This window comes from Oncorhynchus tshawytscha, linkage group LG01, assembly GCF_018296145.1.
Source record: "Oncorhynchus tshawytscha isolate Ot180627B linkage group LG01, Otsh_v2.0, whole genome shotgun sequence".
Taxonomy (NCBI): domain Eukaryota; kingdom Metazoa; phylum Chordata; class Actinopteri; order Salmoniformes; family Salmonidae; genus Oncorhynchus; species Oncorhynchus tshawytscha.
In genome coordinates, this window is record NC_056429.1 from 44,263,866 (window position 1) to 44,284,818 (window position 20,953).

The 20,953-nt window shown below is 42.8% G+C and overlaps 1 long non-coding RNA gene across 1 annotated transcript in view; it reads right to left on the minus strand.

Moving 5' to 3' along the window:
• Nucleotides 1-20,953, minus strand: part of LOC112251065 — a 26,451-nt gene continuing 5,498 nt past the window's right edge. The window contains exons 2-4 of the long non-coding RNA XR_002953608.2: nucleotides 12,765-12,879; nucleotides 9,881-10,030; nucleotides 1-568 (exon numbers count right to left, since the gene is read on the minus strand). This is a non-coding gene — a long non-coding RNA (uncharacterized LOC112251065). The remainder of the gene's footprint in view (nucleotides 569-9,880; nucleotides 10,031-12,764; nucleotides 12,880-20,953) is intronic.

The following is a 20,953-nucleotide window of genomic DNA, read 5'->3' on the forward strand; positions in this document are numbered from 1 at the left end:
GTACAAACTATGGCATAAGGAAACGATGCGCAGATAAGAGGCAATAAATAATAAGATAATAATAAGAGGAGTAATTCCGATTAAGACATTAATGAGCGAGCTAAGACAGACATAGTCAATATAACTATTTGTTCAGCACTTTTGAAATGTGCAGCAACAGAATTCAGAACATGGGCCATTTTTACTGTATTCTCCATGTACACCAAGATAGAACTGTAGGATAAATAAAGGTTAAGCAGACAATTAAAGCGCAAACAAGATTTGATGAGGACATTTCTCTAAAACAGGCTATAGGCTACATGTGCATCACCAAGTCAGAACAGTAGGCTAAGTTATGAGAGGGAAATGGACCAAATTAGTATTACTTTCTTAGCTACAGTATACATATCTCCCTGGCATATTACATTATTTATACAGCAGCATGCAAAACTTTTTTGGACTCACCCTGTTGTGCTGTTCTCACTTGAACAGGAAGGTGGCACGGTGGTGGTCCTTCTCGTGGGGACATTTTGTCAAACTTCGTCCTCAAAGTATGGCATTCCCTGGATTTATGGTGCTTTCAATACAACTGGGGGAAAAAAACAAGGTTGAATCATGTCAGTGATCTTCAGGTCGGAGGTCTAGAAAAAGGCCCGATTTCCCGACTTCGAATTCTGAGGTGGATGACCATTCAAATCATATTTTCTTAGTCGGAGTTCATTTTTTTTGAGTTCCTAGTTGTTTGAACTCACTGAAATTTGAGATTTCCCAGTTCCGAGTTTCCAGTTGTTTTGAAAGTGGCAGAAGTCATGCTGAAGTCAACCTTTTCTGGCCCATAGTGTTGAGTGTGAATGTTTATCCTTTTAAGCTTGGAAAAGAGACCCTTAGACACAGACTTGTACCACACATCCTCTCCACCGAATAGCAGGCAGGGTAAGCAAAATCGGGATTGCTTAGCAACGCTTGCAGTTAGCCACTGATTCCTTTCGAACCACTCATTGTTGAATTTGCGATTTCCAACTTGTTGTGTAATGTTCATGTCCAAAGGCCGATGAGAACCGACACGTTTTATCTATAATTTCTCTTCATATTTACAAGGATTGAAAAGGATTTGCCAGTAGATTGTCGACGTGATTCATGATGATGACTGCTTGTCTAGCTTGCTAGCTAAGATTTTGAAAGTACGAGGTTGTCATGATCAGTCCAATCAAAGCTACGGTAGATATAATGTGATTTGAGGTCATTTTATCTGTGGCCAATGACCTTGAGCCTTCTTGGATAGGCATTTCTATGTAAATGTATGGCAGCACCCAATGGGGCTTGAACTTTCAAGCTCTCCCTGTAGATTTTGCGGTAAGGTAGTGTCGCCATGAGAGCCAATCACGGTGCTACTAGAGAAGATTACCAACCCCTATGCTCTGTATTTTCCGCTGGCTACCAATCCACCACAAAAAGTAATGCTGGGCTGAAACACTTGCATTTTGGAGCTGCCTTACTCAAGAAAGCAAAAAAGAGACCATGTTTGTATGCAGCTTTATATAAATTATTATAATATTGTTTGCAAACTGAAATGTGACACGTATTAATGCCATAGTAACAGGCCCTGCCCCACCTGCCCTGAATGATGGGTCGCCAGCATCTCTAGTTTAAACTGACAGATTTTTTGGGGGATTTTTTATTATGCTAATTGATGTTTGTGAGGGTGCGGACATCAACTCTAATGGTTAAGTGACAACAAACAACATAAAATCGTACAGGTAGAATAAACTTCAAAATGGCATAGCTCCCAAAGTTTTTACATTTATTCTTGGTAATACCAATTACCCCACCCAAGATATTCTTTAAAAAAGTATACCCGGCCATAAGACTTTTTATGGGAAAATAAAACTCATAAAATAAAAAGGGAAGTTTTATATCTCCCTATGTCTGAGGGTGGTTTTATTAACCTCCCAGACTTGGGAATTGTATCAACTTGCCACCCAAGGCTTTTACGTGAGACATATTGTTAAATGCACCAAAGAGGAACAATGGGTACACATTGAAGATACGCATTCTCACACCCAGAATCATTTCATGTGTCTATTTTCAAAGGATAAAGCTAAGCAGATTTAACAACTTCATAGTTACAAACATAACAATATGGAAGAAAATGAAACAGATTATTCAAGAATCAATATCACTTTCAAAAAGCACAACCCTATGGAACGATCCTTGGATAGCTTTTCAGAAGGCACCGATTAACTGGTCCATATGGAAAACTAAGGCATAGAAACCGTAAATGACTTACACGGAACCCAAACCGTCTGTGCCCGTGCTCCATCGTGCATAAATGTATTTTGTCCCCCCACACCAAACACAATCACAGCACCCAGGTTAAAATATCAAAACAAACTCTGAACCAATTACATTCATTTGGGGACAGGTTGAAAATGATTAAACATGTATGGCAATTTAGCTAGCTTGCACTTGCTAGCTAATTTGTCCTATTTAGCTAGCTTGCTGTTGCTAGCTAATTTGTCCTGGGATATAAATATTGAGTTGTTATTTTACCTGAAATGCACAAAGTCCTCTAATCCGACAATTAATCCACACATAAAACGGTCAACCGAATCATTTCTAGTCATCTCTCCTCCTTCTAGGCTTTTTCTTCTCTTGACTTTATATTGCGATTGGCAACTTTCATAAGTTAGATGCATTACCGCCACTGACCTCGTTCGCCTTTCAGTCACCCACGTGGGTATTACCAATGAGGAGATGGCACGTGGGTACCTGCTTCTATAAACCAATGAGGAGATGGGAGAGGCAGGACTTGCAGCGCAATCTGCGTCACAAATAGAACTGACTTCTATTTTAGCCTTTGGCAATGTAGATGCTCGTTGGTGCGCGCAAGCAGTGTGGGTGCAATAATTTAATAATATAGATTTCTAAATGTATTTTTGCAATGCTCGCACACACGACGCGAGCGGTGTAGTCAGCCTGTTAGTAATAGGATGTACATTTATTTCCATGACAGAATTAAAAAACTATTTTGGATATTTAGATATTTTCAAATACATGCAATTTACAAGTTTCATATCATGAAATGTGGATTTAAAATCTTTCGGGCATTATAGCAATCTTGAAGGAACCTTGCAGACAGTCTATCCAACTGACAACCTCTTAGGAAAAAAATGTAAACTATTGGAACCAAGACTTAAAAATAACTGATATTGGCACAAGATGGAGGGACTGTTGGAACATAAACTAAATTACAGGGAATGAAAATTTAAGCTCAATCCAGTATATACTAATGTATAGAATGTATTATACAAGAGCCAAAATGCACAAATTCTACAGAACAACAACAGAGTCATGTCTTAAGTGTAAAACTAACAATGACTCAATAATCCATGCCTTCTGGAAGTGCTATGAAGTCCAAAAATTATGAGCGGGGTTAGAAAGTTGACTGTCAGAAGTACAATGTAAATGTACTTTTAATCCATCTGTCTGCATATTTCAAGACATGTCATGTGTTGGAGCAGTGAAATCCCCGATGGGTTGGACGATATTCTTGTCGTGATTGTTTCCCAATCCTATATCATTAAGACAATGGAAAAATCATATGCTTCATTTTCTGAATATTGAAAGAGTGTGGGAGACTCAAAGGAACAAAATGGTGCAATTTGAGGACATGTGGCAGAGAGTAGTGCAGGCACTGGAGATATGGGTGAGAACAGGTGGGTCTGGGCAGGAGGGATGTTGTTGATGTTTGTGTGCATCTGTATGTTGTCTTTTGTATGTTTTGTTTTGTACTGTTTAGATATATATATATAAATATATATATAATCTGAGTGGCAGACCAGGGGGTTGGGTCAAAACGTTTACACAGATCAGACACGGACAGAGTAGGATTAGCTCAGTTTCAAAGGTGTTTATAAAAATAATAGTCCAAAAGAAAAAGGTATCCCCCAAGAGACCCTCTCCGGGATACCGTCTTCTAGGCATGGGGTCTTGCTGTATCCTGTGGGGATCAAAAACTGAACTCCCTTCTGTTACCATCCCCAACTATACGGAACTCATTTCCTCCCCCACAGTCTCTTCCCTGTGTGCTGCCCTTCTGGCAGCTTTATGGGACTTGGTGAGCAATTAGCCATTGATTACTCACAAATCCCCAATCAGCCCCAATTAGTCCTGGCAGGAGAGCCCGTCAAGACCTGGCACGTCCAGCAGATGGAGCCATCGCCTCATGATGTATATGCCGTCTGTCACCAGGCCTCAACGAGTCTCCCCCTGGTGGCTGACCTGCTGTATGCCACAATATATATATACATATATAATGGGACTTGGTGAGCAATTAGCCCTTGATTACTCACCAATCCCCAATCAGCCCCAATATATATATATATATATATATATATATATATAGTACAAGTCAAAAGTTTGGACACACCTACTCATTCAAGGGTTTTTCTTTATTTGAACTATTTTCTACATTGCAGAATAATAGTGAAAACATCAAAACTATGAAATAACACATGGAATCATGTAACAACTAAAAAAGTGTTAAACAAATCCAAATATTTTTTATATTTTAGATTCTTCAAAGTAGCCACCCTTTGCTTTGATGACAACTGTGCACACTCTTGGCATTCTCTCAACCCGTTCACCTGGAATGCTTTTCCAACAGTCTTGAAGGAGTTCCCACATATGCTGAGCACTTGTTGGCTGCTTTTCCTTCTCTCTGTGGTCCAACTCATCCCAAACCATCTCGATTGGGTTGAGGTTGGGTGATTGTGGAGGCCAGGTCATCTGATGCAGCACTCGATCACTCTCCTTCTTGGTCAAATAGCTCTTACACAGCCTGGAGGTATGTTCGGTCATTGTCCTGTTGAAAAACAAAAGCGCAAACCAGATGGATTGGCATATTTCTGCAGAATGCTGTGGTAGCCATGCTGGTTAAGTGTGCCTTGAATTCTAAATAAATCACAGACAGTGTCATCAGCAAAGCAACCACACACCATCACACCTCCTCCTCCATGCTTCACAGTGGTCATCTGTTCACCTACAAAGACATGGCATGGTAGTTGAAATCAAACATCTCAAATTTGGACTCATCAGACCAAAGGACAGATTTCCAGTGATCTTAATGTCCATTGTTTGTGTTTCTTGGCCCAAGCAAGCCTCTTCTTACTATTGGTGTCCTTTAGTAGTGGTTTCTTTGCAGCAATTCGACCATGAAGGCCTGATTCACGCAGTCTCCTCTGAACAGTTGATGATGAGATGTGCCTTTTACTTGAATTCTGTGAAGCATTTTTTGGGGCTGCAATTTCTGAGGCTGGTAACTCTAATTAACTTATCAACAGCAGAGGTAACTCGTGGTCTTCCTTTCCTGTGGCAATTCTCATGAAAGCCAGTGTCATTATAGCGCTTGATGGTTTTGTGACTGCACTTGAAGAAACTTTCAAAGTTCTTGAAATTTTGCAGATTGACTGACCTTCATTTCTTAAAGTAATGATGGACTGTCATTTCTCTTTGCTCATTTGAGCTGTTCCTGCCATAATATGGACTTGGTCTTTTACCAAATAGGCCCATCTTCTGTATACCACCCCTACCTTGTCACAACACAACTGATTGGCTCAAACTCATTAAGGAAAGAAATTCCACTATTAAACTTTTAACAAGGCACAGATGTTAATTGAAATGCATTCCAGGTGACTACCTCATGAAGCTTGTTGAGAGAATGCCAAGAGTGGAGGAGAGGGGAGAGGCTACGCAGTGGAGGGAAGGTGGTCATAGCAGGAGCTAGCAATGCTGGGAAGAGCAGCCTGCTCAACACACTCTAAGAATAATACACACCGTCAACACACTTAGAATACACACACAATACACACACACACACACACACACACACACACACACACACACACACACACACACACACACACACACACACACAAAGACAAAGTATTACACTCAGAAAGACAAAGTATTTCCCATTGACATCAATGTATGAGTACACTTAGTCATGCACCTACACTTAATTCTAGATAATACACACCTAATACAATCTGCAAATGTCACACACGAATGACTCACAGAGAAAGACTCCGCACACTCACGATACTGCTTAAGTCCGATGTCCCTTGAGAGAAAATAACTGCCTAATGACATTTATGCAACCATGTGTGTTTGGAGGCTGCACCACAGGGCTTCCTATCCGAATAATAGATGTATTTATCTGACTCCATATAAAGTCCTGTTATTGTTTCCTATTGAGCTTTGTCTTTCCCAGGGCCTGACTCATGCCCTTAGCTCTGACACTGATTAATGACCGAGCCTGGCTGTTAGTCTTTTGGCTGGGCAGCTGGGAGGTAGGGATGCTACCATATAGTACTTTACACTATGTACGTATAGTTTAGCCGGACTAAATCTGAATTAAGCCATGTGAGTCTGGATGAAAATATCCCATGGCAGGAGACGGTTGATGTGTTTGTCGATTATCTTATTTTGACACGTTTCCAAGATGATGAAATAAGATATATATGGGATGTAAAAAATATCTAAAGAATGCTTTCGGTTTCCTTATAGATGCGAATTTCACCATTGCGAAGCAAAAATGAGATCCTTGGAGATGGCTCAGTTCTCTCCCTTTCCCTCTCTATTTGTATCGTAATCCCTCTCTCTCTCTCCCCATCCCTCTCTCTCCCCATCCAACTCTCTCTCTCTCAAGCCCTCTCTCTCTGTCATCCCTCTCGATCTCTCTCCTCATCCCTCATCTCTCTCTCTCCCCCGCTCCTCTCGATCTCTCTCTCAAGCCCTCTCTCTCTGTCATCCCTCTCGATCTCTCTCCCCATCCCTCTCCCTCATCTCTGTCTCTCCCCCACTCCTCTCAAGCCCTCTCTCTCTGTCATCCCTCTCGATCTCTCTCCCCATCTCTCTCATTTGTTGCAGGGACCACCAGGGACGTGGTGGAGACCACACTGGACATTGTGGGGTCCCCTGTCCTCTTGAGTGACACTGCGGGGCTCAGAGACAGCCTAGACAGCGTGGAGAGAGAGAGTTCACCTAAAATGAATACACTTCATTCTTATCTGAGTGAAATCCAGCATACGTGGTGTAATTGCGGGCATTGGGGTTCACATTCACAGATCCGCTCTGTGTGCCCACTCCCCTTGGTTGACTCAGGGTAAGATGGAGTGAGTGTGTGTGACACACAGGGCTAAAAAACCAGGCCTTAAACAAAGGATTTCCTGAGAACAGTAGAGACTCCTTCACCTGTAGCTCTGTCAGACATCAGACACAAGCAGAAAGGAAACTCACTACCATGCAGTCCAACCAAGATTTATAGTTGGAAACAAGCACCCTCAATTGAACTATTATGCTCCTCCAAGAGTGGCTGACTATTATTATGCTCTATATTCAAAATACCACAACCTTCTGAAGAAAGTCACCATAAAGCTGGGCGATATATTCTATTTTAAGTTACCTGGTATGGATCCACATACGGTATGGATTTTTACAATACAGTGTATATCAATGTTTTGATACAAAGCTAAATAAATGAAAAGATTTACAAATTGGACTACTTCACTGTCAGTTTTGTCCTAGTTTGTTTGCGTATAAAACAATCAGAATGGAGAAAGCCATTAAAATGATGTAGAATTAATTTGTTGCCATACTGTCATTTTTTGCCAACATTCTACACAAAATACTATTTCAAAGTGGAAGAATAAAAAAATTATACAGTACCAGTCAAATGAAATAACACATGTAAAACCATGTATAGAGTTTGTTATCATTAATAGGTATTTGATTTAAAAAGTGATTGAATTGCTCCTGAATTGTAATGTCGTTAATGCATTTCTTATGGAAAAAAATATTTATTTAATGTACAAGTGAATAGTTAAGTTTTGACCAAAAAGGTTGCTTGTTAAGCTGTGGCCAATGGCAGAGTTGACCTGGTTAACAGGAGGCCTGGGAAAGAGACGTTGAACGAAAGAGGGAGACGTTGAAAGAGAGATGGAGACATTATCAGTGTTGATCAAGAACAACTATGAAAGACGATAAAAATAGAACAAAGCCCATATCTACCGAGTTTTGAAGGAAAGTACTGATTTGATTTTATAAGAGAGTATTGTTATTTTGTTAAGAATGTCACGAACCGGCTCAAAGCCCATAACAAAAGGGAGACAACGTGGAGATAATGAGTAACAAAATATATATTTATTAAATAAGTAACTAAGTATAATATACAATGGTGTCTGTAATCAGTAATCAGTAGTGTAAGTGAGTGTTTTGCATGCATGAATGTGATAGTGCATAGCGTTGAAAGATGCTAAAGCAAACAACCAAAAAACCACCAAGAAAAACAACCAAATCTATAAAGGTGTCTGCATGGAGAGAGTCTCCTCCATGAAAGTGGAAGTGGTGTATTTATCCTGGGAGACAACGGGCCCAGGTGTTTCCCATGTAGCTGACGACCCTCCCAACTCCGCCCACCAGCATCCTAATAAGGAAATAACAAAGAGAGAATACGGCAGACAGAGTGGGAGGGTCGTCACAAGAAAGACTTAGCAGAGACTGAAGCCACCGTCGCATCGTGGAGGTATTTGACAACTCGAGGTTAGCCTAGCATCGTTCAAGACCCGGAGAGAATTGCTTGTGGAAGATTAACGAGTTCATGTTTCCATGGGATATCTGTTGCTGCTAAGGAGTACTCTGCATTGATAGCTGTGCTTGCGGTGGATCTTGTGAGGACACCTGCACGGAACTGCTATACTTCGCTGAGGAAATATCTACGAGTAATCACAATGGTGGGGTGCTTCGGGACTTTGTGTGCCATATTTTTTTTTTTTAGCTCCAACGCGCGTCAACGGGTTTAAGCAAGCTTGCAAATCATTTGGACATCATTGGGGTTTATTATTTTAATTTCTTTTCATGTGGTACATTCGAAATGTGATAATATAACTTTACATCTTGAACCTTATGTCTGTTGCATTGGTGGAGTCATTTACTGTTTCAGTTGAATTTAAATGCATGGGAAAGCATATCCTTATATAATAACAAAAATCTAGAATCGTTCTACTGTATCTGAAGTTAATACTCTAGTTGTCATCACCCTAGCGAGTTTACAATATGGATTCTTATTGGAGATGTCCTTCTCACCTGATATCCCATGCTGTTGAGACCTTCTAAGTAAGGTAAAATTGTGAGAGTCACATTTGAGCCTGGGGAGAGGGTTACACACAAGAAAACGTGTAGTAACCAAAACAGTGTTAAACAAATCAAAATGTATATTTATTTCTTCAAATTATCCACCCTTGCCTCTGGGTTTGGCGGATGCCAGAAAAACGCTACCTGCCCAGATGCATAGTGCCCACTGTAAAGTTTGGTGGAGGAGGAATAATGGTCTGAGGCTGGTTTTCATGGTTCAGGCCAGGCCCCTTAGTTCCAGTGAAGGGAAATATTAACGCCACAGTGTACAATGACATTATAGATGATTCTGTGCATCCAACTTTGTGGCAACAGTTTGGAAATGTGTATACACCCCTCCCTGAGTACACACATTCCTTCTCACCCAGGGATCAGACTACATACTGTAGGCCCTGTCAATGTGCACGCACACACACCCCTTCCCCCACAGACTTCACCCAGCTGACTGCAGGGAGAGTGTGGGGAGAGTTGGCCCAGTAGGAAGTGCAGATAGTTATTGTACTTAAGGTGACTTTCTGTGTGTCTGTCAGGGGATCTAGGGCTCATAACCTGTGGAAGGGCAGGAATGAGGTGGTCAGAATAAGCATCCTGCTGCTGCTAGTCCGTATGGGTGGGGGAGAGTCCGCATAAAGATACAGAAAATGTTCTGATTCAACAAAAATGTACAATTCTAATGTGTTCTGTTCTCTTCAGGGTGTAGCAGACTGACCTGACCCTAGTAGTGGTGGACTCCACCCAGCTACCCCCAGATCCTCAGCAGGCACTGTGTTGCCCAACCCCAGCCAGGAGCACCCTGAGTGCGGACATGGAGGCTCTCTCAGACAGGTCCTGCTGGTGTTCAACAAGAGTGACCTGGTACCTGAGGAGCAGAGGGAGAGGACATAAAGAGAGCTTGTTTCCTGTCCTGCCACACCAGTTCTCTGTAGCACAGTGAGGATTTCCTCACTGTGCTACAGAGAACAAGGTCAAGACTATGGAGTTAATGTCTGCCTCTGTGAATGTTTGTCCTATATACAGCTGAAGTTGGACACCTCTGTGAATGTTTGTGTATGTTTCTCCTATATACACAGCTGAAGTTGGACACCTTAGCCAAATACATTTAGACTCAGTTTTCCTGACTTTTTTTTACACCCTTTTTCTCCCCAATTTCGTGGTATCCAATTATTAGTAGTTACTGTCTTGTCTCATCGCTACATCTCCTGTACGGGCTCGGGAGAGACAAAGGTGGGGAGAGCCATGCGTTCTCCGAAACACAACCCAACCAAAACACACTGCTTTTTAACACAGCGCACAACCAACCCGGAAGCTAGCCGCACCAATGTGTCAGAGGAAACACCGTACACCTAGCAACCTCGTCAGCGTGCACTGCACCCGGCCCGCCACAGGAGTTGCTAGTGCGCGATGAGACAAGGATATCCCTACCAGCTAAACCCTCCCTAGCATTGCCTTTAAATTGTTTAACATTTTGGGTAGCCTTCCACAAGCTTCCCACAATAAGTTGGGTGAAGTTTGGCCAATTCCTCATGACAGAACTGATGTAACTGAGTCAGGTTTGTAGGCCTCCATGCTCGCACACTTTTTCAGTTCTGCCCACATATTTTCTATAGGATTGAGGTCAGGGCTTTGTGATGGCCACTCCAATACCTTGACTTTGTTGTCCTTAAGCCATTTTGCCACAACTTTGGAAGTATGCTTGGGGTCATTGTCCATTTGGAAGACACGTTTGCGACCAAGCTTTAACTTCCTGACTTCTTCACCTTCACAAGGTCCTTTGCTGTTGTTCTGGGTTTGATTTGCACTTTTCGCAACGAAGTACGTTCATCTCTAGGAGACAGAACACGTGTCCTTCCTCAGCGATGGCAACAACAACTGCCCGAGTTATACCAGAAATGCACAAACCCTCCATCAGTGCTCAGACTGTCCGCAATAGGCTGAGAGAGGCTGAACTGAGGGATTGTAGGCCTGTTGTAAGGCAGGTCCTCACCAGACATCACTGGCAACAACATTGGCTATGGGCACCAACCCGCCGTTGCTGGACCAGGCAGGACTGGCAAAAAGTGCTGTTCACTGATGAGTTGCTGTTTTATCTCCCCAGGGTTGATGTTCGGATTTGCGTTTATTGTCGAAGGAATGAGCGTTACACCGAGGCTTGTACTCTGGAGCGGGATCGATTTGGAGGTGGAGGGTCCATCATGGTCTGGGGCGGTATTTCACAGCATCATCGGACTGAGCTTGTTATCATTTCAGACAATCTCAACGTTGTGTGTTACATGGAAGACATCCTCCTCCCTCTTTGTGGTACCCTTCCTGCAGCCTCATCCTGACATGACCCTCCAGCATGATAATGCCACCAGCCATATTGCTCATTCTGTGTGTGATTTCCTGCAAGACAGGAATGTTCTGCCATAGCCAGCGAAGAGCCCAGACCTCAATCCCATTGAGCACGTCTGGGACCGTTGGAGGGCCGTTCCGCCCCAGAAATGCCTGGGAACTTGCAGGTGCCTTGGTGGAAGAGTGGGGTAACATCTCTATGAGACTCGAACATCAAATCTGGTACAATCCATGAGGAGGAGATGCAATGCAATACTTAATGCAGCTGGTGGCCACACCAGATACTGACTGCTACTTTTGATTTTGACCCCTTTCTTTGTTCAGGGACACATTATTCCATTTCTGTTAATCTGTGGAACTTGTTTTTAGTTTTTGTCTGTTGTTGAGTCTTATGTTCATACAGATATTTACACATGTTAAGTTTGCTGAAATTAGTGACAGTTGACAGTGAGAGGACGTTTCTTTTTTTGCTGAGTTTATATACAGTACCAGTCAAAAGTTTGGACACACCTACTTATTCAAGGGCTTGAAGAGTGCCCCATGGTGGCGGCATGGTATGGGCAGGCATAAGAGACAACTAAAGGAATTACATTTTATCGATGGCAATTTGAATGCACAGAGATACCTTGACGAGATCCTGAGGCCCACTGTCGTGCCATTCAGGAGTAGGACAACATTCCACAGGCCACAATCAACAGCCTGATCAACTCTTATGTGAAGGAAATGTGTCGTGCTGCACAAGTTAAACGGTCACACCAAATACTGACTGGTTTTCGAATCCACGCTCCTACTTTTGTTTTTAAAGGTATCTGTGATCAACAGATGCATATCTGTATTCCCAGTTGTGAAATCCATAGATTAGGACCTATTGAATATATTTCAATTGACTGATTTCCTTATGAAATGTAACTCAGTAAAATCTTTGAAATTGTCGCTTGCTGCTGTTATATTTTTGTTTCGTGTACTATTACAATATAGCACTGTAACCTATGTTAGTGATATATTTACATTCATTCCATGTTGATACCTTTTCATCTATAACTGTCCTTTGGGTGTTAGTGTGTTACTGTGTGGTGCTATGTAAACGGATGACACATTTTCCATGTTTGATTGACAGCGAGGAGTGTGAGGCCTACAGTGAGTTACTGCCACTGTACAAGGGCAGAAAGCAGCAGGTCATACCACACTGGAGACACATAGCAGGTGGCTAAAACACACACACATCACACACACGCCTCAACTGCTGTTTATGGAAAACTTACAAACACACACGCTCACAGCAGTTCATTCCTCTTCCCAAGTCTGGTCATGGAGAGAAGGCAGCCATGAGTCTGAGAACTGAGGAGCTGTCAACCTCCTCCTGAACACCAGGAGACGCTGTGGAGACAAACACACATCCAGACAAGGTTACATCACTATGATCCTGTGTGTCTGCCTACCTGTCTTTGCATATGGCAGGGGTGTAATCATTAGTAGGAACGTAGAAACAAGAGTTTCTATTGGAAGGTCCCTCTGTTTCGTTCTGTTTGCTTCTGTTTAAGAAACATTTTGCAACAGAAACGGCGTCATGAATACAGCCCTAGGGGCCTCATTTATCAACAGAGCTTAAATGTTTCACTAAATTCAGGAGTACTTGGAGATTCTAGGATTTGCATGCACAACAAATTATTGGCATTTATCAAGCTGTCGTACGCAACATATGCACATGTTTTCTTTGCAGTGGCGATTTTAGTATGTAAGTCTTGGTGGGGCAAACTCCCCCCCCCAAAATGTTAGATGCATGCCAGCAAAGCCCGTACACAACAGAACACTAAACAATAAATGATTTGCACTATAACGGTGACAAACGGTGACCACAAACTGTTAGGGCCTACATAAAGCCAACAGCAGAGCTTTCTTTTCAGCACCATGGAGTGGATCCTTCCCACCGCTACACCTGGCTATCTACCACTGCTACACCTGCCTATCAGTGGAGTCTTGTCTGGCAGTGAAACAGTTCATTCTGCCTCATTTACTGCATTTCTTAAAAACGTAGCTGATATGGCTGACTTGCTTAAATAAATGTAGTTTCTACTGACAATTGAGATGTTCAAACTATTGCATAAGGGAACGATGAGCAGATAAGAGGCAATCTGTAATTTCGATTGAGCAAGCAAGCTAAGACGGATGTAGTCAATATAACTATTTGTTCAGCACTTTTGTAGAGGCTATAGGCTACATGTGCACTACCAAGTCAGAACAGTAGGCTACGTTATGAGGGGAAAAGGGACCAAATTATTAGGGTGAGGCCCTTGACAGCTTACTACACAACATACACTTAGTATTACTTTCTTAGCTACAGTATATGCATCTCCCTGGCATATTACATCATTTATGCAGCAGCATACAAGCCACACTCCTTTTGAAGCTTCCAGTCTGTTATTCGAACTCAATCAGCATGACAGAGTGATCTCCAGCCTCGTCAACACTCGCACCTGTGTTAACGAGAGAATCACTGACATGATGTCAGCTGGTCCTTTTGTGGCAGGGCTGAAATGCAGTGCAAATGTTTTTTGGGGATTCAGTTCATTTGCATGGCAAAGAGAGACTTTGCAATTCATCTGATCACTCTTCATAACATTCTGGAGTATATGCAAATTGCCATCATACTGAGGCAGCAGACTTTGAAAATTAATATTTGTGTCATTCTCAAAACTTTTGGCCACGACTGTATTCTACAGTCAAGTCTGCAAAAACACTACAGTGAATACTATAGTATACTACAGTCATGGCCGCAAACCCCACAGTAAATACTAGTCATGTCCGCAAAATACACTACAGAATGCTACATTCATGACCGCAAAAACACTACATTGAATACTAGAGTTAAGTCTGCATAAACACTACAGTGACTGCTACAGTATACCAAAGTCATGTCTGCAAAACCACTACAGTGAATACAACAGTAAAGTCTACAAAAACACTACAATGATTACTATAGTATATACAGTGCTTTGGGAAAGTATTTAGACCCCTTGCTTTTTTCTACATTTTGGCACGTTACAGCCTTTTTCTGAAATGGATTAAATAAATAAAAATTGCTTCATCAATCTACACACAGTACCCCATAATGACAAAGTGAAAACAGTTTTTATTTTTTGTATGTATAAAAAATAAAAAAGAGAAATACTTATTTACGTAAGTATTTAGACCTTTTGCTATGATACTCGAAATTGAGCTCAGGTGCAACCTTTTTCCATTGATCATCCTTGAGACGTTTCTACAACTTCATTGGAGTCCACCTGTGGTACATTCAATTGACTGGACATGATTTGGAAAGGCACACACCTGTCTATATAAGGTCCCACAGTTGACGGTTAATGTCAGAGCAAAAATCAAACCATGAGGTTGTAGGAATTGTCTATAGAGCTCCGAGACAGGATTGTGTCAAGGCACAGATCTGGGCAAGGGTATCAAAAAAGGTCCCCAAGAACATAGTAGCCTCCATCATTCTTAATTGGAAGAAGTTTGTAACCACCAAGACTCTTCTTAGAGCTGGCTGCCCAAACTGAGCAATTGGGGGAGAAGGGCCTTGGTCAGGGAGGTGACCAAGAACCCAATGGTCACTCTGACAGAGCTCCAGAGTTCCTCTGTGGAGATGGGAGAACCTTCCAGAATGACAACTATCTCTGGAGCACTCTACCAATCATGCCGTTATGGTAGAGTGACCAGACTGAAGCCACTCCTCAGTAAAAGGAGTTGCTGTTCTGGTTAGTGTTTATTGGCTTATTTCACTGTAGAGCCTCTAGTCCTGCTCACTATACCTTATCCAACCTATTAGTTCCACCACCCACACATGCAATGACATCTCCTGGTTTCAATGATGTTTCTAGAGACAATATCTCTCTCTTCATCACTCAATACCTAGGTTTACCTCCACTGTATTCACATACTACCATACCTTTATCTGTACATTATACCTTGATGCTATTTTACCGCCCCCAGAAACCTCCTTTTACTCTATGTTCCAGACGTTCTAGACGACCAATTCTCATAGCTTTTAGCCGTACCCTTATTCTACTCCTCCTATGTTCCTCTGGCGATGTAGAGGTGAATCCAGGCCCTGCAGTGCCTAGCTCCACTCCTATTCCCCAGGCGCTCTCTTTTGACGACTTCTGTAACCGTAATAGCCTTGGTTTCATGCATGTTAACATTAGAAGCCTCCTCCCTAAGTTTGTTCTATTCACTGCTTTAGCACACTCTGCCAACCCGGATGTTCTAGCTGAGTCTGAATCCTGGCTTAGGAAGACCACCAAAAATTCAGAAATTTTAATTCCAAACTACAACATTTTCAGACAAGATAGAACTGCCAAAGGGGGCGGTGTTGCAATCTACTGCAAAGATAGCCTGCAGAGTTCTGTCCTACTATCCAGGTCTGTACCCAAACAATTTGAACTTCTACTTTTAAAAATCCACCTCTCTAAAAACAAGTCTCTCACCGTTGCCACCTGCTATAGACCACCCTCTGCCCCCAGCTGTGCTCTGGACACCATATGTGAACTGATTGCCCCCCATCTATCTTCAGAGTTCGTGCTGCTAGGCGACCTAAACTGGAACATGCTTAACACCCCAGCCATCCTACAATCTAAACTTGATGCCCTCAATCTCACACAAATTATCAATGAACCTACCAGGTACCTCCCCAAAGCCTTAAACACGGGCACCCTCATAGATATCATCCTAACCAACTTCCCCTCTAAATACACCTCTGCTGTCTTCAACCAAGATCTCAGCGATCACTGCCTCATTGCCTGCATCTGTAATGGGTCAGTGGTCAAACGACCTCCACTCATCACTGTAAAACGCTCTCTGAAACACTTCTGCGAGCAGGCCTTTCTAATCGACCTGGCCGGGGTATCCTGGAAGGATATTGATCTCATCCCGTCAGTAGAGGATGCCTGGATATTTAAAAAAATGCCTTCCTAACCATCTTAAATAAACATGCCCCATTCAAGAAATTTAGAACCAGGAACAGATATAGCCCTTGGTTCTCCCCAGACCTGACTGCCCTTAACCAACACAAAAACATCCTATGGCGTTCTGCATTAGCATCGAACAGCCCCGTGATATGCAGCTGTTCAGGGAAGCTAGAAACCATTATACACAGGCAGTTAGAAAAGCCAAGGCTAGCTTTTTCAAGCAGAAATTTGCTTCCTGCAACACTAACTCAAAAAAGTTCTGGGACACTGTAAAGTCCATGGAGAATAAGAACACCTCCTCCCAGCTGCCCACTGCACTGAAGATAGGAAACACTGTCACCACTGATAAATCCACCATAATTGAGAATTTCAATAAGCATTTTTCTACGGCTGGCCATGCTTTCCACCTGGCTACTCCTACCCCGGTCAACAGCACTGCATCCCCAACAGCAACTCGCCCAAGCCTTCCCCATTTCTCCTTCTCCCAAATCCATTCAGCTGATGTTCTGAAAGAGCTGCAAAATCTGGACCCCTACAAATCAGCCGGGCTAGACAATCTGGACCCTTTCTTTCTAAAATTATCTGCCGAAATTGTTGCCACCCCTATTACTAGCCTGTTCAACCTCTCTTTCGTGTCGTCTGAGATTCCCAAAGATTGGAAAGCAGCTGCGGTCATCCCCCTCTTCAAAGGGGGGGACACTCTTGACCCAAACTGCTACAGACCTATATCTATCCTACCGTGCCTTTCTAAGTTCTTCGAAAGCCAAGTCAACAAACAGATTACAGACCATTTCGAATCTCACCATACCTTCTCTGCTATGCAATCTGGTTTCAGAGCTGGTCATGGGTGCACCTCAGCCACGCTCAAGGTCCTAAATGATATCTTAACCGCCATCGATAAGAAACATTACTGTGCAGCCGTATTCATTGATCTGGCCAAGGCTTTTGACTCTGTCAATCACCACATCCTCATCGGCAGACTCGACAGCCTTGGTTTCTCAAATGATTGCCTCGCCTGGTTCACCAACTACTTCTCTGATAGAGTTCAGTGTGTCAAATCGGAGGGTCTGCTGTCCGGACCTCTGGCAGTCTCTATGGGGGTGCCACAGGGTTCAATTCTTGGACCGACTCTCTTCTCTGTATACATCAATGAGGTCGCTCTTGCTGCTGGTGAGTCTCTGATCCACCTCTACGCAGACGACACCATTCTGTATACTTCCGGCCCTTCTTTGGACACTGTGTTAACAACCCTCCAGGCAAGCTTCAATGCCATACAACTCTCCTTCCGTGGCCTCCAATTGCTCTTAAATACAAGTAAAACTAAATGCATGCTCTTCAACCGATCGCTACCTGCACCTACCCGCCTGTCCAACATCACTACTCTGGACGGCTCTGACTTAGAATACGTGGACTACAAATACTTAGGTGTCTGGTTAGACTGTAAACTCTCCTTCCAGACCCATATCAAACATCTCCAATCCAAAGTTAAATCTAGAATTGGCTTCCTATTTCGCAACAAAGCATCCTTCACTCATGCTGCCAAACATACCCTTGTAAAACTGACCATCCTACCAATCCTCGACTTTGGCGATGTCATTTACAAAATAGCCTCCAATACCCTACTCAACAAATTGGATGCAGTCTATCACAGTGCAATCCGTTTTGTCACCAAAGCCCCATATACTACCCACCATTGCGACCTGTACGCTCTCGTTGGCTGGCCCTCGCTTCATACTCGTCGCCAAACCCACTGGCTCCATGTCATCTACAAGACCCTGCTAGGTAAAGTCCCCCTTATCTCAGCTCGCTGGTCACCATAGCATCTCCCACCTGTAGCACACGCTCCAGCAGGTATATCTCTCCAGTCACCCCCAAAACCAATTCTTTCTTTGGCCGCCTCTCCTTCCAGTTCTCTGCTGCCAATGACTGGAACGAACTACAAAAATCTCTGAAACTGGAAACACTTATCTCCCTCACTAGCTTTAAGCACCAACTGTCAGAGCAGCTCACAGATTACTGCACCTATACATAGCCCACCTATAATTTAGCCCAAACAACTACCTCTTTCCCAACTGTATTTAATTAATTTATTTATTTTGCTCCTTTGCACCCCATTATTTTTATTTCTACTTTGCACATTCTTCCATTGCAAAACTACCATTCCAGTGTTTTACTTGCTATATTGTATTTACTTTGCCACCATGGCCTTTTTTGCCTTTACCTCCCTTCTCACCTCATTTGCTCACATTGTATATAGACTTGTTTATACTGTATTATTGACTGTATGTTTGTTTTACTCCATGTGTAACTCTGTGTCGTTGTATCTGTCGAACTGCTTTGCTTTATCTTGGCCAGGTCGCAATTGTAAATGAGAACTTGTTCTCAACTTGCCTACCTGGTTAAATAAAGGTAAAATAAAATAAAATAAATAAAAAAAGGCACATGACAGCCCACTTGTAGTTTGCCAAAAGACACCTAAAGGACTCTCAGACCATGATAAACAGTATTCTTGTCTGATGAAACCAAGATTTAACTCTTTGGCCTAAATGCCAAGCTTCACGTCTGGAGGAAACCTGGCACCATCCCTACGGTGAAGTATGCTGGTGGAGGCATCATGCCGTTTTAATGTTTTTCAGTGGCAAGGACTGGGAGACCAGTCAGGATCGACGAAAATATGAACAGAGCAACTTACAGAGAGATCCTTGATTAAAACCTGCTCCAGAGCGCTCAGGACCTCAGACTGGGGCGAAGGTTCAACTTCCAACAGGACAACAACCCTAAGCACACAGCCAAGACAACGCAGGAATGGCTTTGGTACAAATCTATGAATGTCCTTAAGTGGCCCAGCCAGAGCCCGGACTTGAACCCGATCAAACATCTCTGTAGAGACTTGAAAATAGCAATGCAGCAGCGTTCCCCATCCAACCTGACACAGCTTGAGAGGATCTTGGGTATGACGCTACAAGCGTCATACCCAAGAAGAATTGAGTCTGTAATCGCTGACAAATGTCTGAGTAAAAGGTCTGAATTGTTACGTAATATTTGTGATATATATATATATATATTTTTACATTTGCAAAAAGTTCTAAACCGGTTTTTGCAGTGTGTGTAGATTGATGAGGGATTATTCTTTTTTTAAAATACATTTTAGAATAAGGCTGTAACGTAACAAAATGTAGATAAAGTCAAGGGGTCTGAATACTTTCTGAATGCATTGTACATATAGTAATACTACAGTTTTAGTACACTATAGTATTTTTTTTTCACATGGGTGGCTTGCCAGTTTGTCTTTTTTTAATTTCACAATCTTTCTCTTTTCCCCTCTTCCTTTCTTTCATTCTCTCTTTTTCCTTTTTGCTCTCTTCCTCCATCTTCAAACTCTCTGTCCTTCCATTCTCTCACCCCTCCTTCTTCCCCCTCCCTTCTCTCTCTCCCTCCCTCGCCCTAATCCTCTCTACCCCTCTGCCCTGTCCTAGGCAACCGGCCGGCTGCAGCTGTGATCAGTGGTCAGGAGGTTAAGGCAAGGGTTTAGTGTCACACCCACCAGGTCACAGCACTGCCTGGCTGTTGTAAAAGCCTCTGACTGGAGGGTTCATTGGGGCCAGAATAGAAGGTAAGCACCTGTCACCCTGACTCTTGCCTGGGCTTGCACTTTGTGGCAGCAAAAGTTATCAGGACAGGTCTGCTGCCCTGCTCCCTTCTCCTTGGGTCTCTCTTGGTCATTATGGCCATTGTTAAAATAAATGCCATTATAACAGATGATATAATTATGATTCTATTTCGCCTCCTCTCTTTCGTTCTCGCTGTGGTGTGCCTCATGCTCGTCAAAGGGTTTCAATCCAACGGGAAGGTTCTAACCTCTGGTTGACTCTGCTTTCTTGGCAAAGACGTCACAAGAAGGGGAAAGGATATATTGATGCACTCACTCTTACTCACTCTCGATGTCTATGGCGTTGTTGCAGTAACTATGATGTGAAGGGAACCGTCAGGCTTATTTCATTATAGTAATGTCGGATTCCTCAGTATCAAGAAAGCTGTTGGGTGATAGGGTTGAGCATCTTCTCTCTGATAACATCTTTTCATTTCTGGAATGTTTCAAAATTACAGTGTTGGATTATTGAATGACTTATCCCCTTGATTTGGAATGAAATCATGCTGACGTTGCTGTCGTTCATGCTGTCGTTCTGCCCCTGAACAAGGCAGTTAACCCACTGTTCCTAGGTCGTCATTGAAACTAAGAATTTGTTCTTAACTGACTTGCCTAGTTAAAATAAAAAGGTTAAAAAAAATGGCAAAGGCTGTCAATCACACACACACTAATGCACACACAGAGTGCAGTGACCCTAGGGTTTAAGGTCACCTTATTTACTTTTTGCATCCGTTTCTAATTTGAATAAGGTGTATGAAGAGATTAGAGGCTGTGCCCCACTCCTTTCTTCCTCAGAGGCATGAGCTCACCCCTCTATCCCACTTTATCTCTCTCACTTGCACCC